The sequence below is a fragment of the Lepidochelys olivacea genome (genome assembly GCF_965140295.1).
Source record: "Lepidochelys olivacea isolate rLepOli2 genome assembly, chromosome: 3".
NCBI classification, from domain to species: Eukaryota; Metazoa; Chordata; order Testudines; family Cheloniidae; genus Lepidochelys; species Lepidochelys olivacea.
This window is the reverse complement of record NC_140413.1, coordinates 138,022,179-138,042,366: the sequence shown is the minus strand read 5'-3', so window position 1 is coordinate 138,042,366 and position 20,188 is coordinate 138,022,179.

Sequence of the window (20,188 nt, the reverse complement as noted above, 5' to 3'; positions counted from 1 at the left end):
AAAAAAATCTCTGACTTTTTATTGAGAGGATAGCGTCAAAATTTGAACTGTGTTCTAGAGCTCCCTTGAGGAAAAGTCCTATACAATTTAAAAGGAAGTGTTAACAATTCCATAGGTATGTTTGAACTGTCTTATAGAATTTAACAGAAAATTATATCCCTTCTATGGAATTCTATAGCACTGCTCAAAAACCCTTGTAGAAAAGGTTTCATCCTCTGTTCAGTTGTATAGGGTTATAGCATAATTTACATAGGAGCTATCAAACTGTTGGGAGGGAGTGGGGCAGACAAGTGCAATTTCCTGATGCTGGCAATTATCCATGAAAAAAATCACTTTTTAAAAAAGCAATTTTTAACACAAAACATCTCATTTGTAAACTTTCAATCAGCTGTACTTCAGAGTTCCAGGTACTTAGCATCTCAGGATCAGGCTCTAAATTCAGTTTTGATCATTAATTTGAAATATACTATTATTATAAAAATATACTATTGTTATATTTAGGTTTAATTTCATTTGGTTTCAGTTTATCTATTTATTTATTTTTAGCCTGACATGATGCTGTTGCATTGCAGTTTACCAGGAGAAACTGAACACACAGTGGAGACTCTTATAGCTGAGTGTGTCACAGAAAGTGTGTAATGTGGCATAACTCAAATGCAGTCCATGTCATTTCTGCCTGCCAGCCCTATAGGGGACTTCATGTCCTGCAGGGTGAGTTCCATTAAGTTCCTGGGCGGGGAAGAGGGGAGGGGGAATATTAGACACTTCTACAGATGGACTTTTAAGTGACACTGACAAATATTTCTACTATCATCTAAAGGAAGAATCTTCTGAGGAGTATGGAGGGAATATAATATTTTCCTATTGGACATATTATGAACTTTGGTAAGTCTGTTATTTTAACACATCCTCTGTGTATCACTTTCCTATTTAATACCTAAATATTTAGACATAACTTGGATTTAAATAAAGTGATAAATAAACTAATGGATTATCCAAAGTGTTTAAAAACTCAATGAATTGGAAATGCAGTTGAGACATTTTCTTAACTTCTGGAATATAATACTGTGCTGTTACAGTGTATATCATTATTTCTAATTGCTCCCCAGAGTGATAATGGTTTCTGGTTACTGCAGACTGATGCTACGTGGCATGAACAGTCCAGTCGCCATGTTATGTCACCCATACGTAATCTTTGTCACTTTAGTATTCACTTTGTCACTTTAGTATTCTATGTGATTTATCACCTACAGTATCTGTACATTAATCTATATTTTACTGTGATCTAACTTGCACATGTTCACTGCATGTGATGTTTAACTATACAGGAAACTGTTTGTCAGAAAATCCACTTTTTTCTGTGTGCTGTGACTGGCCTAGAGATACAGAATGGAGCACCCACTAGTATTCAATTCATCATCTTAAATTGCAAAAGGCTTCCAAGCATCCTCTCTTTCATTTAACTGGGGTACATTACCCCAAGTCAGAGCAGCCAAGTTAAAACAGAAGAAAACAGGATTCTCTCTCTCGCAAGAGACATGACATCAGCATTGCTTGGAGAACAAGTGAACAAAAATGTGCCAATGTAATTTCAGTCAATAACAGGAAAATTAACTTTTTGATATTATTATAAGCATTTCATAATCTTTGTGATATATATTTTCCACTCACTGAGGGGGGAAAAACCCTTAGAATGGCTAATTCCTACTGCTTTGTGAACACAAGAAAGAGAGAAGTAATTTAAAAAGAAAATGGGGAGAAGAGAAAGTGATATTTTAAAATTATTTAAAAAGGTGAGTCCTATGGCTGCAAACTCACAGGCATAGAAGCAAGGAAGAGCCATTTCCTCTTCTCCCACAGTGGGAAAAGGGTGGCTCATTTTCTAGAGTCTTCACTATATCTATAAATGCCTTCTGGAAACACTCCCCTCCCTGGGACTTTGTTTTCCTAGAAGAGGGGAAGGACCACCGGGGTGGGTTCAGCTACTAGGGGAGAGATATTGTTGCTGAGGGCAAAGACATTGAAGCCAAAAGCAGATGACTGAGGAGAATGGATGGGGAATGAAGATTCCACTGTGCCTGTTCCCTTTGGGTGGAGGTAGTACGGGGAAAGGAAGAAAATAACAACAATTGGTATTTGAGTTAAGAACTGTCACTACCAGTACTTAAGGAGTAGATCCAAATGGATCACTAATAATGAATACTATATTCAATGCATTTAGCATCTTTTTCTACTTATAAAATATCCCCAAATGTGTTTGAACTTCCTCATGTTCACTACCGAATAACTTCTTTCAAAAAAGGTATGAGTGGATTGTGAACATTTTTCTGAAAAAGTTTCTATTTGAGCTGCATTGGGTAGTTGTCCTGATCAGCAATATGGTATTCTTACTCATCTCCTAGCATGATGAGTATACAAGTACTTCCACAACAAATACGGGTGCATGTTTTTTTTAAACATTTTCATTTCTGCAAATACTGTGGTGTGAACTTTTGAAATGTGTATTGTCTATGAACATTCACATGGGTAAAACTTGGACAAAAATCCTCTGCTACCAGCAAACCATGCATGCAAAGGTGAAGTAGAAAAGACCATTCATGAAGATTTTAGAGCTGAGAGCAAATTAGGCTTATAACTCTTTAAACCCCCAATTCTTCTGTATTTATCCATTATTTTTAAACCATATTTATTTAACATTTTACCATCTAATTGCACCCTGTCATTTCTCATAGCAGCTCTCCCCCAGGGTTACCTTTTCCCCTACCACACAGAACACCAGTGTTACCAGCTGTTGTGATGTCATCATGAATTTTGCAAATTTGGTGTTTTTCTTAAAGCCCCAGCTTCCAGAGTCATGTTACTACATGAGAACCACAGCTTTATCTTTATTTTTCTTTTTAAAAAAGGTAAGATTTGTTCCTCGTGGTTGTGAAGAAAAGCTTGAAATCATGAATGCTAAAGGCTAAAAAAACAAAACAAAAACAGAAGATGAATAAAAAGAACCCCAGACTTATTATTTTAAGCCAATCATGATATTTTAGGGTCTGAGTCACTGTTTTTGAACAATTGGGATTGACAATATTGGAACATTATTTCCCTCCCCATTGTTCATATAAGGCTGGGTCTGCTGTCATCAGTAGGTTCCAAGCAGCACCTTGGAGCTATGTAGATGTACTGTCCTTCCATTAGAGTCTCTGGTGACACCAAGGGATTCAAAAACATTTGATAGATCTCTCCATCAAGGGAGAGGAGATTCCTGCCTTATGTTGTGCTGGAGGGGATGCCATTAGGAGCCCAGTTCCCTGTAGTGGCTCCTAGGCTTAGGCTGGGTGTGGGATAGGGGAACTCCACTCTTCCCACTGCTGCTTACTTGCAAATATTTCTCTGACATGTTTACGGGGGGGGGGGGGGGGGCAGGGAGGTAGAGAATGATTGAAAGAAGCAACATTTTTGTTGCTGTTTGTGTGTGTGCTTGGGTGGGTAGGCAGGATTAGGGGGAATGGTTGGAGGAAGCACAATTTTGCATAATTGTAGGTAGAAGCTCTTCATAGTTAAAACTAAAACCTAGATCTCAAGAAGCCCAAGTGTCAGCTCCAAGGTATTTTTGATACATATGTAGTTAGAAATCCCCATAAGCTCTAGCTCCAAAAAAAATTGCAAATGTTTGCCACTCTTAAATCCCAACTTCCATCTTAAATACAATTTGCAGTGCTTCTTGGAGCTTTACTTCCTAAAAGATGCAAAGACATGCTGATCGCACCAGCAATCAAACGTGTCTGATAGAGTTAAAGCTGGCTAAATCAAAACCTTCCAGCAAATACAGTAAGAACAAGCTGTAAGCCAGAACAAAGTGTGATCTTGTCCATTCTACTGTACATGACTGAAAATGTCCCTGCGAGTTTTAATTAATGTATTCTTTTGCCTGAGAGGAAGTAAAAAGTGCTAAACTCTGCAGGTACTTTAAAAAACTCAGCTAATAATTTGTATACATGTCAAGGCTCCTTCCCCACTCTGAACTCTAGGGTACAGATGTGGGGACCTGCATGAAAAAACCCCTAAGCTTATTTTTACCAGCTTAAGTTAAAACTTCCCCAAGGTACAAAGTATTTTACCTTTTGCCCCTGGACTTTATTGCTGCCACCACCAAGCGTCTAACAAACATATAACAGGGAAAGAGCCCGCTTGGAAACGTCTTTCCCCCCCAAAATCCTCCCAAACCCTACACCCCCTTTCCTGGGGAAGGCTTGATAAAAAGCCTCACCAGTTTGCATAGGTGAACACAGACCCAAACCCTTGGATCTTAAGGACAATGAAAAAGCAATCAGGTTCTTAAAAGAAGAATTTTAATTGAAGAAAAAGTAAAAGATTCACCTCTGTAAAATCAGGATGGTAAATACCTTACAGGGTAATCAGATTCAAAACATAGAGAATCCCTCTAGGCAAAACCTTAAGTTACAAAAAAAGACAAAAACAGGAATATACATTCCATTCAGCACAACTTATTTTATCAGCCATTTAAACAAAACAGAATCTAACGCATATCTAGCTAGATTACTTACTAAATTCTAAGACTCCGTTCCTTTTCTATTCCCAGAAAAAGCATCACACAGACAGAGAGCACCCTTTGTTTCTCCCCCACTTCAGCTTTGAAAGTAACTTGTCTCCTCATTGGTCATTGTGATCAGGTGCCAGCGAGGTTACCTTTAGCTTCTTAACCCTTTACAGGCGAAAGGGTTTTTCTCTGGCCAGAAGGGATTTAAAGGTGTTTACCCTTCCCATTATATTTATGACAATACACTTCTCAAAAGATCAAAGATAACTTGTGGTTTTTTAGTTTTGTCAGCAACAGAATAACTTCCAAGGTTCCTGCTGTACAGCTGCCACTAAGCAGTCAGATAATAAACCAAAAGGGTTGGAAAAGAAATTTGCTCTTGTGAATCAAGCTTTCAACCCTATTTGCCCTGACAATATATTTTGAAAAGTTCTCTGTGAGCTATCAAAAGTTTAATCCAGTTACTTGAAACCAGAAACAGAATAAAAAGAAAGAATAAAGGAATGTGAGGACTGGCTCACAGGACTTCAGGGTATAACAAATTAATTTGGAGAAATGGCAACCTATCACTGCCAAAACCTGTTTCTAGAATCAAAGTTAGAAAGAAATTTTTTGAAGGTTTTGAAATGTTTGGATTTTCTTGAAAAATAAATGTACATCTTTGCATTTCCATTTTCTAGCTAAAACTGCAATGACAGAATCCCAGGAGAAACTACTTTTGTTGCATTTCCAGCTGAATCCAGAAGTGAAAGCTGCTAGCAATCTTATGAATGGATGTGCTCATGAGATTTCCAGCCCAGATTTGCCGATTTGAGAGGCCTGAATGTTTCCAATGAACATCCATATTTTTGCACACTAATCCACAATTTAAACCTCATAGAAAATTTTCATTTTGATCAAAATGTCTGGTTTTTCAATGAAAAGCCAAAACATGTACAGTTTTCTGCATCTTCCTTCCCTCTACCTCCCTTTTCCATTTTGGAAAAGAGGGAGAAAAGAAAAGAGAGGGAAATGGCAATGGTGGGGGCAGGAAACAAAAACAAAAAACCCAGAAAACATTTTGGTTTTTCGTTAAAAAAATCGAAAAATTTTGACCAAAGCAAATCAGATTTCTTCTTTGTTTTTCAAACAAAATTAACGTTTCAACCGTTGTACTCATATAATGGAGATGTTATTACTTCTCAAAAGATATCACAATACATTTACTAGTACACTATGAAGTGTTAATTTAAATAATTAACAGAAAACCATATGCATCAAACACAGTAGCAACGTACATTTTGAAGCCATTATCCTTGGTTATATTTTCCTTTTAATCAATCACAGGGGACAAGATTCTGCTCCCTGTATTCACATTGAGCAACAACTCCTTCCATGTCTAGCCCTATTGAAATCAATGGTGTCACTTGTGGTGTCAGGTGCAACCCAAAGAGTAAAGGTAGTAGAGTCTGGCCCTTGGCTAACATTTTGCTCAGTCTGGTAATTCACTCTATGTATTTGTGTCAGAACGTGATCTGTCCTGTGCACCAGTGCAAGGGGACATAAGGTAGCATGGGTAGCAGCACAGAGAGGAAAACAGTTTCTCCAGTTTTGCCACTATGTCCTCCCACCTCTGCATGTGTATGGGAAGTGGCACAGAATGGTGGAACCTAGCTTTCTTTACCCACATTGTGCTGGCTAATGCTCAAAAGGATATAGGCAGGGTACGTCTCCGAGCTCAGGGGCACAGAGAAAATGGAATGCCAATCTGATTCCAAGTCATGATCTGCTTCCTGGGACAACTTGACTGTGTGTTGCCTAAACACTGGGCTTGTAGCAAAGCCAAAATTTAGCTCTCAGTTAGGAGTGTATATTAGAAAGATTACTGTTAAAAACAAACCAACATAGCAATACTATCAAGGTATGTCTACACTACGAAATTAGGTCGAATTTAGAGAAGTTGAATTTTTAGAAAGCGATTTTCTACAGTTGATTGTGTGTGTCCCCACTTAAAACCATTAAGACCATTAAGTCGGCGGAGTGTGTCCACAGTACCGAGGCTAGCATCAACTTCCAGAGCGTTGCACTGTGGGTAGCTATCCCAGAGTTCCTGCAATCTCCACCGCCCCTTGGAATTCTGGGTTGAGATCCTAATGCCTGATGGGCCAAAAAACATTGTCGCGGGTGGTTCTGGGTATATGTCGTCAAACCCCCGTTCCCTCCCTCCCTCCATGAAAGCAATGGCAGACAATCGTTTCGTACTTTTTTTCATGGGTTACCCATGCAGACGCCATGCATCGAGCCTGCTCAGTTCACTGTCACCGTACATCTCCTGGGTGCTGGCAGACATGGGACTGCATTGCTACATCAGCAGCTCATTGCCTTGTGGCAGCAGACAGTGCAGTCCAACTGGTAGCCATCCTTGTCATCTCTTGGGTGCTCTGGCCGGCCTTGGTCAGGTCGGTCGGAGCGCCTGGGCAGACATGGGTGTTCCTGGCAGATCTTGGTGAGGTCTGTCGGGGCGCCTGCACATAAATGGGCGCGACTCAGGTTATTCTCTTCTTTAAGTTTTGTCTAATGGAGATTCATTTAGTCCTGCCTGGAATATTGGCAGGGGGATAGCTCTCCCAGCCAGCAGCACCACCTGCTGCCAGCCTACCCCTCCCTCCCTCCATGAAAACAACGGGCGACAATTATTTCACACCTTTTTCTGTGAGGGCGCCATATTTCTGTCAGCATTGTCATCCACCCGCCGCTTCCACTGCCACTCCGCTGTCATGCTCATGCCGTACCATGGCAAACATGGATCACCGTGGCAGTTGTGACCACTCTAAACACCACACGCATTATCATGCAGTATATGCGGAACCAGAACCTGCAAAAGCAGGCGAGGAGGCGATGGCAGTGCGGTGAGGAGAGTGATGAGCATATGGACACAGACTTCTTTCAAAGTACAGGCCCCGGCAATTTGGCCATCCTGGTGGCAATGGGGCAGGCTCCTGCCGTGGAACGCCGATGCTGCACCCGGGAAACAAGCACAAAGTGGTGGGACGGCATAGTGTTGCAGGTCTGCGACGATTCCCAATGGCTGCAAAACTTTCGTATGCATAAGGGCACTTTCATGGAACTTTGTGACTTGCTTTCCCCTGCCCTGAGGCACAAGAATACCAAGATAAGAGCAGCCCTCACAGTTCACAAGTGAGTGGCGATAGCCCTGTGGAAGCTTGCAATGCCAGACACCTACCAGTCAGTCGGGAATCAATTTGGAGTGGGCAAATCTACTGTGGGGGTTGCTGTGATGCAAGTAGCCAATCACTGAGCTGCTGATATCAAGGGTAGTGACTCTGGGAAATGTGCAGGTCATAGTGGATGGCTTTGCTGCAATGGGATTCCCTAACTGTGGTGGAGCGATAGATGGAATGCATATCCCTATTTTGGGACCGGACCACCAAGGCAGCCAGTACATAAACCGAAAGGGGTACTTTTCAATAGTGCTGCAAGCACTGGCTGTTTACCAGGGAAGTTTCACCAACATCAACATGGGATGGCCGGGAAAGGTACATGACGCTTGAATCTTTTGGAACTCTGGTAGGTGGAAATGGCTGCAGCAAGGGACTTACTTTCCAGACCAGAAAATAACCATTGGGGATGTATGTATATAAACATCTTCTGTATTTTCCACAGTATGCATCCGATGAAGTGAGCTGTAGCTCATGAAAGCTCATGCTCCAATAAATTGTTTAGTCTCTAAGGTGCCACAAGTACTCCTTTTCTTTTTGAAATGCCTATAGTTATCTTTGGGGACCCAGCCTACCCCTTAATGCCATGGCTCATGAAGCCATACACAGGCAGCCTGGACAGTAGTCAGGATCTGTTCAACTACAGGCTGAGCAAGTGCAGAATGGTGGCAGAATTTCATTTGGATGTTTAAAAGCGCTCTGGCGCAGTGTACTGACTCGGTTAGACCTCAGTGAAATCAATATTCCCATTGTTATTACTGCTTGCTGTGGGCTCTACAATCTCTGAGAGAGTAAGGGGGAAATGTTTATGGTGGGGTGGGAGGTTGAGGCAAATCGCCTGGCCGCTGATTACACGCAGCCAGACACCAGGGCGCTTAGAAGAGCACAGGAGGGCGCGCTGCACATCAGAGAAGCTTTGAAAACCAGTTTCATGACTGGCCCAGGCTACGGTGTGACCTTTCTGTTTGTTTCTTGATGAAAACCAACCCCCTTGGTTCACTCTACTTCCCTGTAAGCCAACCGACCTCCCCTCCCCCCTGTGATCACTGCTTGCAGAGGCAATAAAGTCCTTGTGTTTCATATTCATGTATTCTTTATTAATTCATCACACAAATGGGGGGACAACTGCCAACGTAGCCCAGGAGGGGTGGGGGAGGAGGGAAGCACCAGGTGGGGTGGGGGAGGAGTAGAGGACGGAAGGACAAAGCCACACTGCACTTCAAAACTTATTGAATGCCAGCTTTCTGTTGCTTGGGCAGTCCTCTGGGGTGGAATGTTCTTGGGCATCTGGCTGAGGAGGCTATGGAACTTGGGGAGGAGGGCGGTTGGTTACACAGGGGCTGCAGCGGCAGTCTGTGCTCCTGCTGCCTTTCCTGCACCTCAACCATATGCCAGAGCATATCAGTTTGATCCTCCAGTAGCCTCAGCATTGCATCCTGCATCTTCTCATCATGCTGATGCCACCTCTACTCTTGCTCGTCCCTCCTGTCCTCTCGCTCATCCCTCCTCTCATCTCGCTCGTCCCTCCTGTCCTCGCGTTCATTTTGTCTTTTCTTGGACTCTGACATTGTCTCCCTCAACGCATTGTGCTGGGCTCTTTCAGCATGGGAGGCCTGCATGACCTCAGAGAACATTTAATCACGAGTGCATTTTTTTCAGCTTCTAATTTTTGATAGCCTCTGGGACTGAGATGATAGAGGGAGTGTTGAAACATTTGCAGCTGCGGGAGGGAAAAAAGGGAGATTAGTCTTTAAAAAGAGACATTTCAGAGAACAATGGGTAGACTCTTTCATGGTGAACCAAGCTGTTAACATTACATAGCATGTGTGGTTTCTTTACAAGGTCGCATCTTGCCTCTTATATCGAGGGCCTGGCAGTATGCTGTGAGAGATCACACATGCAGGGCCATCAGGAAACAGAATTCGGCTTGCAGGCAGACATGGTAAGCCGCAGTCTTTTGGCTTCTTTAACCTTCCTAACATGTGGGAATGGTTTCAAACAGCAGCACCCTCATTTCACATACCAAGCACCCGTTGGGTTGGCCCTTTAAAATGGGTTGGCCATTTAACAGGAGGGTCTGCGGTTTTCGGGTTAACATGCAGCACAAACCCAACTAACCCCTTCCCCCCCACACTATTCTCTGGGATGATCGCTTCACCCCTCCCCCCACCATGTGGGTAACAGCGGGAATGATTTCTGTTCAGCCACTGGCAAACAGCCCAGCAGGAACAGCCACCTCTGAATGTCCCCTTAATAAAAATTCCCCTATTTCAACCAGGTGTACATGAATGATAACACAGAGAGATAAAAAGAAAAGGAGTACTTGTGGCACCTTAGAGACTAACCAATTTATCTGAGCATGAGCTTTCGTGAGCTACAGCTCACTTCATGGGATACATACCGTGGAAACTGCAGCAGACATTATATACACACAGAGATCATGAAACAATACCTCCTCCCACCCCACTGTCCTGCTGGTAATAGCTTATCTAAAGTGATCATCAAGTTGGGCCATTTCCAGCACAAATCCAGGTTTTCTCACCCTCCACCCCCAACACACAAACTCACTCTCCTGCTGGTTATAGCCCATCCAAAGTGACAACTCTCTTCACAATGTGCATGATAATCAAGGTGGGCCATTTCCTGCACAAATCCAGGTCCTCTCACCCCCTCACTCCCCTCCAAAAACCACACACACAAACTCACTATCCTGCTGGTAATAGTCTCTATTTAAGCCTAAATTAATAGTATCCAATTTGCAAATGAATTCCAATTCAGCAGTTTCTCGCTGGAGTCTGGATTTGAAGTTTTTTTGTTTTAAGATAGCAACCTTCATGTCTGTGATTGCGTGACCAGAGAGATTGAAGTGTTCTCCGACTGGTTTATGAATGTTATAATTCTTGACATCTGATTTGTGTCCATTTATTCTTTTACGTAGAGACTGTCCAGTTTGACCAATGTAAATGGCAGAGGGGCATTGCTGGCACATGATGGCATATATCACATTGGTGGATGTGCAGGTGAACGAGCCTCTGATAGTGTGGCTGATGTTATTAGGCCCTGTGATGGTGTCCCCTGAATAGATATATGGGCACAGATGGCAACGGGCTTTGTTGCAAGGATAAGTTCCTGGGTTAGTGGTTCTGTTGTGTGGTATGTGGTTGTTGGTGAGCATTTGCTTCAGGTTGCGGGACTGTCTGTAGGCAAGGACTGGCTTGTCTCCCAAGATTTGTGAGAGTGTTGGGTCATCCTTTAGGATAGGTTGTAGATCCTTAATAATGCGTTAGAGGGGTTTTGGTTGGGGGCTGAAGGTGATGGCTAGTGGCGTTCTGTTATTTTCTTTGTTAGGCCTGTCCTGTAGTAGGTGACTTCTGGGAACTCTTCTGGCTCTATCAATCTGTTTCTTCACTTCCGCAGGTGGGTATTGTAGTTGTAAGAAAGCTTGACAGAGATCTTGTAGGTGTTTGTCTCTGTCTGAGGGGTTGGAGCAAATGCGGTTGTATTGCAGAGCTTGGCTGTAGAAGATGGATCGTGTGGTGTGGTCAGGGTGAAAGCTGGAGGCATGTAGGTAGGCATAGCGGTCAGTAGGTTTCCGGTATAGGGTGGTGTTTATGTGACCATTGTTTATTAGCACTGTAGTGTCCAGGAAGTGGATCTCGTGTGTGGACTGGACCAGGCTGAGGTTGATGGTGGGATGGAAGTTGTTGAAATCATGGTGGAATTCCTCAAGGGCTTCTTTTCCATGGGTCCAGATGATGAAGATGTCATCAATATAGCGCAAGTAGAGTAGGGGCTTTAGGGGACGAGAGCTGAGGAAGCGTTGTTCTAAATCAGCCATAAAAATGTTGGCATACTGTGGGGCCATGCGGGTACCCATTGAATTGGAATTCATTTGCAAATTGGATACTATTAATTTAGGCTTAAATAGAAACTGGGAGTGGCTAAGTCATTATGCAAGGTAGCCTATTTCCCCTTGTGTTTTCCTACCACCCCTCCCCCGACGTTCTGGTTAAACTTGGATTTAAACTTGGAGAGTGGTCAATTTGGATGAGCTATTGCCAGCAGGAGAGTGAGTTTGTGTGTGTGTGTGTGTGTCCGGGAAAAAGGGGGGGGGTGAGAAAGCCTGGATTTGTGCTGGACATGACCCACCTTGATTATCATGCACATTGTAGGGAGAGTGGTCACTTTAGATGAGCTATTACCAGCAGGAGAGTGAGTTTGTGTGTGTGGTTTTTGGAGGGGGGTGAGGGGGTGAGAGAACCTGGATTTGTGCAGGAAATGGCCCACCTTGATTATCATGCACATTGTGAAGAGAGTTGTCACTTTGGATGGGCTATTACCAGCAGGAGAGTGAGTTTGTGTGTAGAGGGGTGGAGGGTGAGAAAACCTGGATTCGTGCTGGAAATGGCCCAACTTGATGATCACTTTAGATAAGCTATTACCAGCAGGACAGTGGGGTGGGAGGAGGTATTGTTTCATGATCTCTGTGTGTATATAATGTCTGCTGCAGTTTCCACGGTATGCATCCCATGAAGTGAGCTGTAGCTCACGAAAGCTCATGCTCAAATAAATTGGTTAGTCTCTAAGGTGCCACAAGTACTCCTTTTCTTTTTGTGAATACAGACTAACACGGCTGTTACTCTGAAACAGAGAGATAAAGAACTGATGTTGCTTGAATGCCAGCAAACACCGGGACCATACACTACCATGCTTTGTTATGCAATGATTCTAAACCACATGCTGCTGGGCTGCTGTGGTAAAGTGTCCTAACATGGAGGACGGAATAAGGCTGCCCTCCCCAGAAACCTTTTGCAAATGCTTTGGGAGTATATCCAGGAGAGCTTCACTGAGATGTCCCTGGAGGATTTCCACTCTATCCACATACATGTTAAAAGACTTTTCCAGTAGCTGTACTGGCCGCAAATGCATCACAAGTCTTCAGGAAAAATTAATCATTAAACACACTTGCTTTTAAACTGTGTATTATATTTACAAAGGTACACTCACCAGAGGTCCCTCCTCCGCCTTCTAGGTCCAGGACCCACCTTCGGTGGGTTGGTAGGGTAGTAGATCCAGGGTGAGAAACACTTCCTGGCTGTCAGGGAAAATGGTTTCTCTGCTAGCTTGCTGTGTTTCAACCTCCTCCTCCTCCTCATCTTCCTCGTCCCCAAAATCTGCATCTCTGTTGCATGAGAGTCCATTGACAGAGTCCACGCACAGGGCTGGGGTAGTTGTAGGGGGTCCTAGAATGCCCCTAGAATGGCATGCAGCTCATCATAGAAGTGGCATGTCTGGGGCTGTGACCCGGCGTGACCATTTGGCTCTCTGGTGTTTTGGTAGGCTTGCCTGAGCTCTTTAAGTTTCATGTGCCACTGCTGGTGGTTCCTTTTATACCCTCTGTCCTTCTTGCCCTTGGAGATTTTTTCAAATATTTTGGCATTTGTCTTTTGGAATGGAGTTCTGATAGCATGGATTTGTCTCCCCATACAGCAATCAGATCCAGTACCTCCCATTCAGTCTATGCTGGAGCTCTTTTGCGATTTTGGGACTGCATGTGCTGAAGAGATCTGCATGGTCACCTGTGCTGAAGAGATCTGCATGGTCACCTATGCTGATCAGCTCACCATGCTGGCCAAACAGGAAATAAAATTCAAAAGTTCAAGGGGCTTTTCCTGTCTACCTGGTCAGTGCATCTGAGTTGAGAGTGCTGTCCAGAGTGGTCACAATGGAGCACTCTGGGATAGCTCCCAGAGGCCAATACCGTCAAATTGCGTCCACACTACCCCAAATTTGACCCAGCGAGGTCGATTTCAGCGCTAATCCACTCATTGGGGAGGAGTACAGAAACCGGTTTTAAGAGCCCTTAAAGTTGGAAAAAATGGCTTCTTAGTGTGGAAAGGTGCAGGGCTAAACCAATCTAATGCTGCTAAATCCAACCTAAACTCATAGTGTAGAACAGGGCTAAGTTCTTCACTTACATACATTTCCTGAGCTCCTGCTTTTAAAAGAGCTATTTCTCTGATAGATTGCACTAGGTTATAGAGAAGAGGGGGCAGTTTTGATTCATATGCACTTTAAAAGCAACCTCTCTAAGATGAGTGCTGGTTCTAATGATAGGACTTGTAAGAAAGAGTATGTGAGCAATTCCATAAAACTAAACATGCATTAGCCTTAAGTGGCTTCTAGTGATATTTAAAGTTCTCAAACCAGCTTCCAATCCACTGTGACAGTTTTGTGTGTTAAAGTAACACCACACTGGCAATGTGTATTTAAAGTTTAAATCTGCATTTCTTAGGCAGTGGTTAAACCCTATTCCATCTTTTGAAATGATCACTTCCTATAGAATTAAAATATAATTACTTCACAATCAAATCTGAATGTGTTGTCTATTGTTGCAATTTTTAAAGATAAATTGAAAGCATTGTAGAGTTTCGCAACTGGGTAGGAAAATTCCATTACAAATACTAAGGCCCCAAGTTATTAATCACTATCACATACAGCATGTCTTGGAAAGCCAGTGGTTGTATAATATTTTCATGAATGCTATGGCTTAAAAAAAATAAAGAAGTTAATCCTGCCAGAATTGGAGTATGACTCCACTTTTTGTGAATGTGCTGTTATTGTTCCAACAATACAGATATGTATTATTATGAAATACTCCTTTGACAAAAATTAAATTCTATTCCAGAACCAGCAAAGAGCATAGGAGAGCAGAAAACTTACCCTGTTGTAGTTTACACATTCCCTGCCAGCAAGATGAGGGATCCAGCCTGTGAAAAGGTAACCTTTCAAAATGGAGTCATTGCTCTTCCTCTTTGGGACATATGTCATTGCCAGGATAAGATGCAGTGGTTTGTGAGTTTATTGCGGTAGAGTAGGGTAACTTATGAGCTAGTCAGGATTCCATAATAAAAGCACAACTAAAATATTTGGGATCAAATCCTCTGCTGGTGTGTATGGGCACAGCTCCATTGACATCTATGGAATTTTGCCCAGTAGCCCCCACGCAGAGCATTTGGCCCTCAGATTTTAAAACTGATCTGTCAATTAAGTTTAATGGAATTACAAACTTCACATTGCTGATAAGCAAGAATGCCACACACATTTAGCATGTCCTTACAAAATGTTCAGCATAAACATTGGCTTTCCTTCAGCCCAGGTCAAAATCAAAATCCACACTCAGCAGTTCCATCCCATATTGTAGTATACTACCAAGGTTGATGGTGTGTGTGTGTGTGCTATATAGCTATTTCTCCTCTCTCTTGGAAGTCATACTTTTGATTATGCCAAGGCCAGACACCGACAGATAGCTCTGACACATCTAAATTATCTATTTAGTAGCAGCACTTCTGAAGTAATTACTTAAATGGATTTTCAGCCTAAATGTTTGTATAACATTCACCAGATATTTGTGTGAGCTCCTCTTCATGTGTCATCTAATACGTTCTTTCAAGGGCAATTTATTTCTATTTTAATTAAGATTTGTGTTTTGCTGATGTTGACTGCAAATGGCTTTCTGTGAAAGCTTTTGTTATCATTCTAGTGAATACTGACTTTTATCCATGTAGATCATCTTCAGATTTGGACTTCCTGTGATACTTCAAAAAGACACAATTGTAACAGATTTTGTACTGATGGGCCTCTTAATCTATTAATCCTTCAGTGGAATTTTTTTCTGTTATAGATTTAAGTTCTGTACCTTTTATGGGTGGGTGGTACCCAGAATCTCGGTTTAAGATTAGGTGAAATCAGCCATGGGCATATAAGTAACTGACCCAAATTCTGCATGTCATTATTCTCAAAAAGAAAAGGAGTACTTGTGGCACCTTAGAGACTAACCAATTTATTTGAGCATAAGCTTTCATGAGCTACAGCTCACTTCATCAGACGCATCCGATGAAGTGAGCTGTAGCTCACGAAAGCTTATGCTCAAATAAATTGGTTAGTCTCTAAGATGCCACAAGTACTCTTTTTCTTTTTGCAAATACAGACTAACACGGCTGTTACTCTGAAACCTGTCATTACTCTCAAACAACCTCATTTACTTCTCATTTACCTCATTTACTTCTATAGGATGATATAGGTAATAGTGAGGATAGCATTTTTCTCAGTGACTTCTACAACACTATGAAATTAATATCAGTCTTTTCAGATATAATCTAGACAACTTTAATCAACCAACAAGCCAATGTGTCATTTTTATGATGTGTTATGGGACACCTACTTAAACAATAGTGAATGCGACATTAGCAATTAATCAAATCTTAGTCAGTTCATTTACCGATGAATCTCTCTCAATTCTCCTGAACACTCATTCAAAACCAATGGACCAAAAGTCATGATGTTTAAATACGAAGGGAAATAATTTCATCATTTCATATCTTTTCATTATGAAGATTTACTGTAGATCTATAATATATGCTATGCATACTTTGGGTAAAATTTTCAAAAGCACGTAAGTCTTATTTGTAAAACAAGATAGACATCTCGGAGCCCATTGACTTGCAGTGAGATATGATCTCCTAAGTGCCTATGTCAGTGGTGCCCAACATTTTGTCTGCCATGGCACATCTTGATACCTTTAGTTATTTTGAGGTGCACACCACCATGTTGTCTCCAAATGAACTCATGAATATTCATTCATCATAATATTCATTAGCCAATCCAGAACAAGGCCAATCCAGAACCAATCCAGCTACTGTTAGATCACAATCTGTCTTTTGTGCCATAATTAACATTATCAACAGTGGAAACTAACATTAAAGCTACATATAAGAACGGTGAACCAATGCACGCTCAGTGGAGAAAGTGACATGCACTTGAGAATAATATATTGAGATGACAAGCAATTAAAAATTAATCATTTCCTCTCATTCCCAAAATAGTCTTCCCAAGTGTGTGTAACTTTCTCCACTGTTTTTAAATGTAATATTATTAATTAAATACCACTCAGAGTATTGTCAACCTCAAGAGATAAAACAATAAATGACTCAGACCCCAACAAATCAGGAGATTGGCCCCCAAATGTGGTTATTTACAAAGAGATTATATTGTTTTTTCAGTCTGTCTAGCCTAACAGTTGGTGAACTGTCCCTGCCTATCCTGAGAGAGAGAGAGAGAGAGAGCTAATGCTGCCCAAGCTCCAAAATGTATTGGGTATGAGGATTTTGGCCCCTGAGGCCAGAGTTCTCACCCCTTCCCCTGCCCAGTAATGAATTCTGCTCCTCAACCTCCAAATCAATCCTGTGCCCCATGTCTCCAAATCAGTTCTTCCTCACAGCCCACATCAGTTCTGTCCTCACCCTCCACCAGTTCAGTCCCCACTGTACACAAATTCTGCCCCACCTGCACCAAGCCCCCACCAATTCTGCATTCCCAGCTGCCCACACCCAGCCTCCTACAGTTCTGACTCCCCAGCTCCCCCCCACCCAGCCCCTACCTCGCCCCAATTCTGCCCCACCCAAGTCCCACTAATTCTACCCTCCCAGCTTCCCCCCACCTCCCTAGACACCACAAGTCCTGCCCCAGAACTGTGTACAGCTTTAATCTTCATTAAAGTGCTACAGGGGTCAGTTGCATCAGTTTTAAGTGTAGACCAGCCCTTAGGCTCCTAAATTATGTAGATGCTTCTGAAATTTTAGCTTGAAGCATAAGTAAGCCATTCTCCTCAGTGGTGGGTTACATTTTGTTGAGCTATTTGTAAAGTAACAGCCATATGCAGCACTAAACAAAGAACCAGGGCCTAGATCCACAAAAAAACTTACTAACAAAAGTCCAATATTTAGGCATCATTGGGAAACTCAAAAACCCTGCTCAGCTCCTCCAAAAAATCCACCATTAAAGTCTCTGAAGCACATAAGTTGCTGCCAGTGGGCATGCACACAGCTGCCTCAGTCCTGCCTACCCACACTTATCCTCAAATTAATTATTTCCCTTCCTATCTTGCCTGTGACCCCAATCTGGTAGATGTTCTCAGAGCATGCCTAACTCCACACAAAACAATCACAGAGGGGGCCTCCCTTCTACCCTTTAGCCCAGATACTCAGTTGAGACATGGCAGACTCCAGTTCAATTCCCCCCTCAACCTGCTGTAGCCGAGGGATTTAAACAGGGGTCTCCCACCTCTTGGGAGAGGACTCTAATCACCGGGTTATGAGATATTCTGGTATGGAGCTCTCAGTGTCTCCTGTTGAAGCTGATCCACTGAGTATAAATAATTAAATATGGATTGGACCACAGAGAGAGTGTGAATGACTCTGTAGTCCCATGATTAGAGAACCCAATCTTAAATCCATTCTCCCATATCAGGCAGTGCCAGGAACTGAACTAGGGTCTTCAACATCCTGGGTGCTTAACCTAACCATTGGGCTTAAAGGTTAGAAAGGAGACCTCCCCTCAGCTTTTGCGGAATTAGGTGGGTGCCACTGCCTTTCTTGCAAGGAAAGGCTTCAGCTCCTGACTCCATGAGAGGGATCAGGTCTGTGAATTGCAAATGGAGATAAGGCACCTCCACCCCAGATTTAGGTGCCTAACTTCCTGACAGGAACAAGGCCTAAGCCACACCCCTCTCTTCAGCATCAGCTATGGACTCGCTTAGGCAGCTCTCCACTTGGGTCACTGGCTTTTGTGGATCTGATTCTTAGGTGCCTATCTCTGGCCACTCATTGTATACGGAGACTGGGCATATAGCACAGGGCTGAGGATTCCACTGTGTGGCAAGATACAAAAAAGTTAGGTTCTGCAACACAGAGTTGCAGCACAAAAGTTTCTTTGTGGATTTTGCCTATAATACTTATAAAGTCCATTGTAGCAGTCTATGACCACTTACATAGACACCAAAATTACGGTGTTATTAACAGTAACAGGTTGACATTTTCACAGTTATTATGAAATGGGGTATATACACAATATCTTCCTATATGTAGAATAATTAGTGCCTCAAACTCTGCTGCAGTAACTGTTATTAATGTCGACTCAAAGAACAATAATCTTAGGTAGCATGGAAAATGGAATTCACATACTTTAATTATAACTCAGTATACAGCTATTTCTGAAGTCTATTTTTTAAATGATTATTATTGAACCACACCCTTCTTTTCATTATTTGTCCAAACTGTTCATACAAGGTAAAAGGAAAAATGTATCCTTCTGACTAAGGGCCACAGAATGGAAATTTCCCTGGTTCAGCACCATTTGGATCAGCCTCCAGTGGTGGAGATTCTTATGGAGCCCCAGCAGCAGCTTAAAGCTGTTTTTTTTAGCAATACAATCCTCCATAGAACTCTGAGTTCAGTATTCTATTTTCAATTTATTACTCCGGTAAATGCTATATTTCAATTCAATAAATATGTATGGAGTTTTATAAATGACAAAAAAAAAAATGCCAGGGGCTAGATCCTCAGCAGGTGTAGGTCAGAACAATTCCATTGAATTCAATGTACGCATGCCAATTTATACGAGTGGAGGTTCTGGCCCAGGGTGTAAAAAAGAATACCTCGCATAGACTCACATCAATAAGTGAAATTGAGATGTATCAAAGTGAAATATAAAGAATTAATCTTAATTTATTTTCATACAGGGTTGCAGATATCAAGAAACAAATTTAGCCTATATTTTTTATATTTATAAAATGTAAAATACAGAATGAGGATAATGTGAATCAATTAACCTATAGGTAATAAAGAGAAGTCCTTCTGATACGAAAGAATGACTTTTAATCAAAATATTATTACAGTATCAATAAATTTATGCTGATTAGTTTGTCTCTTTAAACATAATGATTTGTTTACTGAAGCTTATGGTGGTGACTGGAATACTTGCCAGCAATCAGATAACAGCTCAGATAACATTATGCCTATCTGTAATCTCTGGTTTTGCATCTTAAGTTACTGGCAGATCTCATCAGTCTTATGGCCTAAAATGAATATTATAGCCCAAGAAGGAAACATAAAAGATAAGAAGGAAAGAAAAATAGGACAAGCGCGATCAGAAAGAAATGATAATAATGGGAACAATGAAAGGGTGTGTATAAAACAATGGACTTTTTGTTTTGTTTTGTTAATTAAGCAGGTCAAAAGCACCTAAGGTCTCAGGGCCAATTTTAGACCTGGCTTGAGTGACTCCAGATCCGCTGACATCAATGAAGTAGACTCAATTCCACCAGGTCTACGTTTTTTTCTGCTGTCATTCATCAAGTTGACCCATAGTAGGCTTCTTAAAATAACTTGGCCAAATTATGCACTCCTTTAAAATGATATAAATCTGGAGAACTCCTTTAACATCACTGGGGTTATTCCAGGCTTACAATTACCTGTATACTGAAAATGATAGAATTTTTTTAATTATTATTATTATTTTTAATGTTGTGCTTATGATAGATGTTGGGCACAAAAGGTCCAATGTCATTTATTTATTAGTG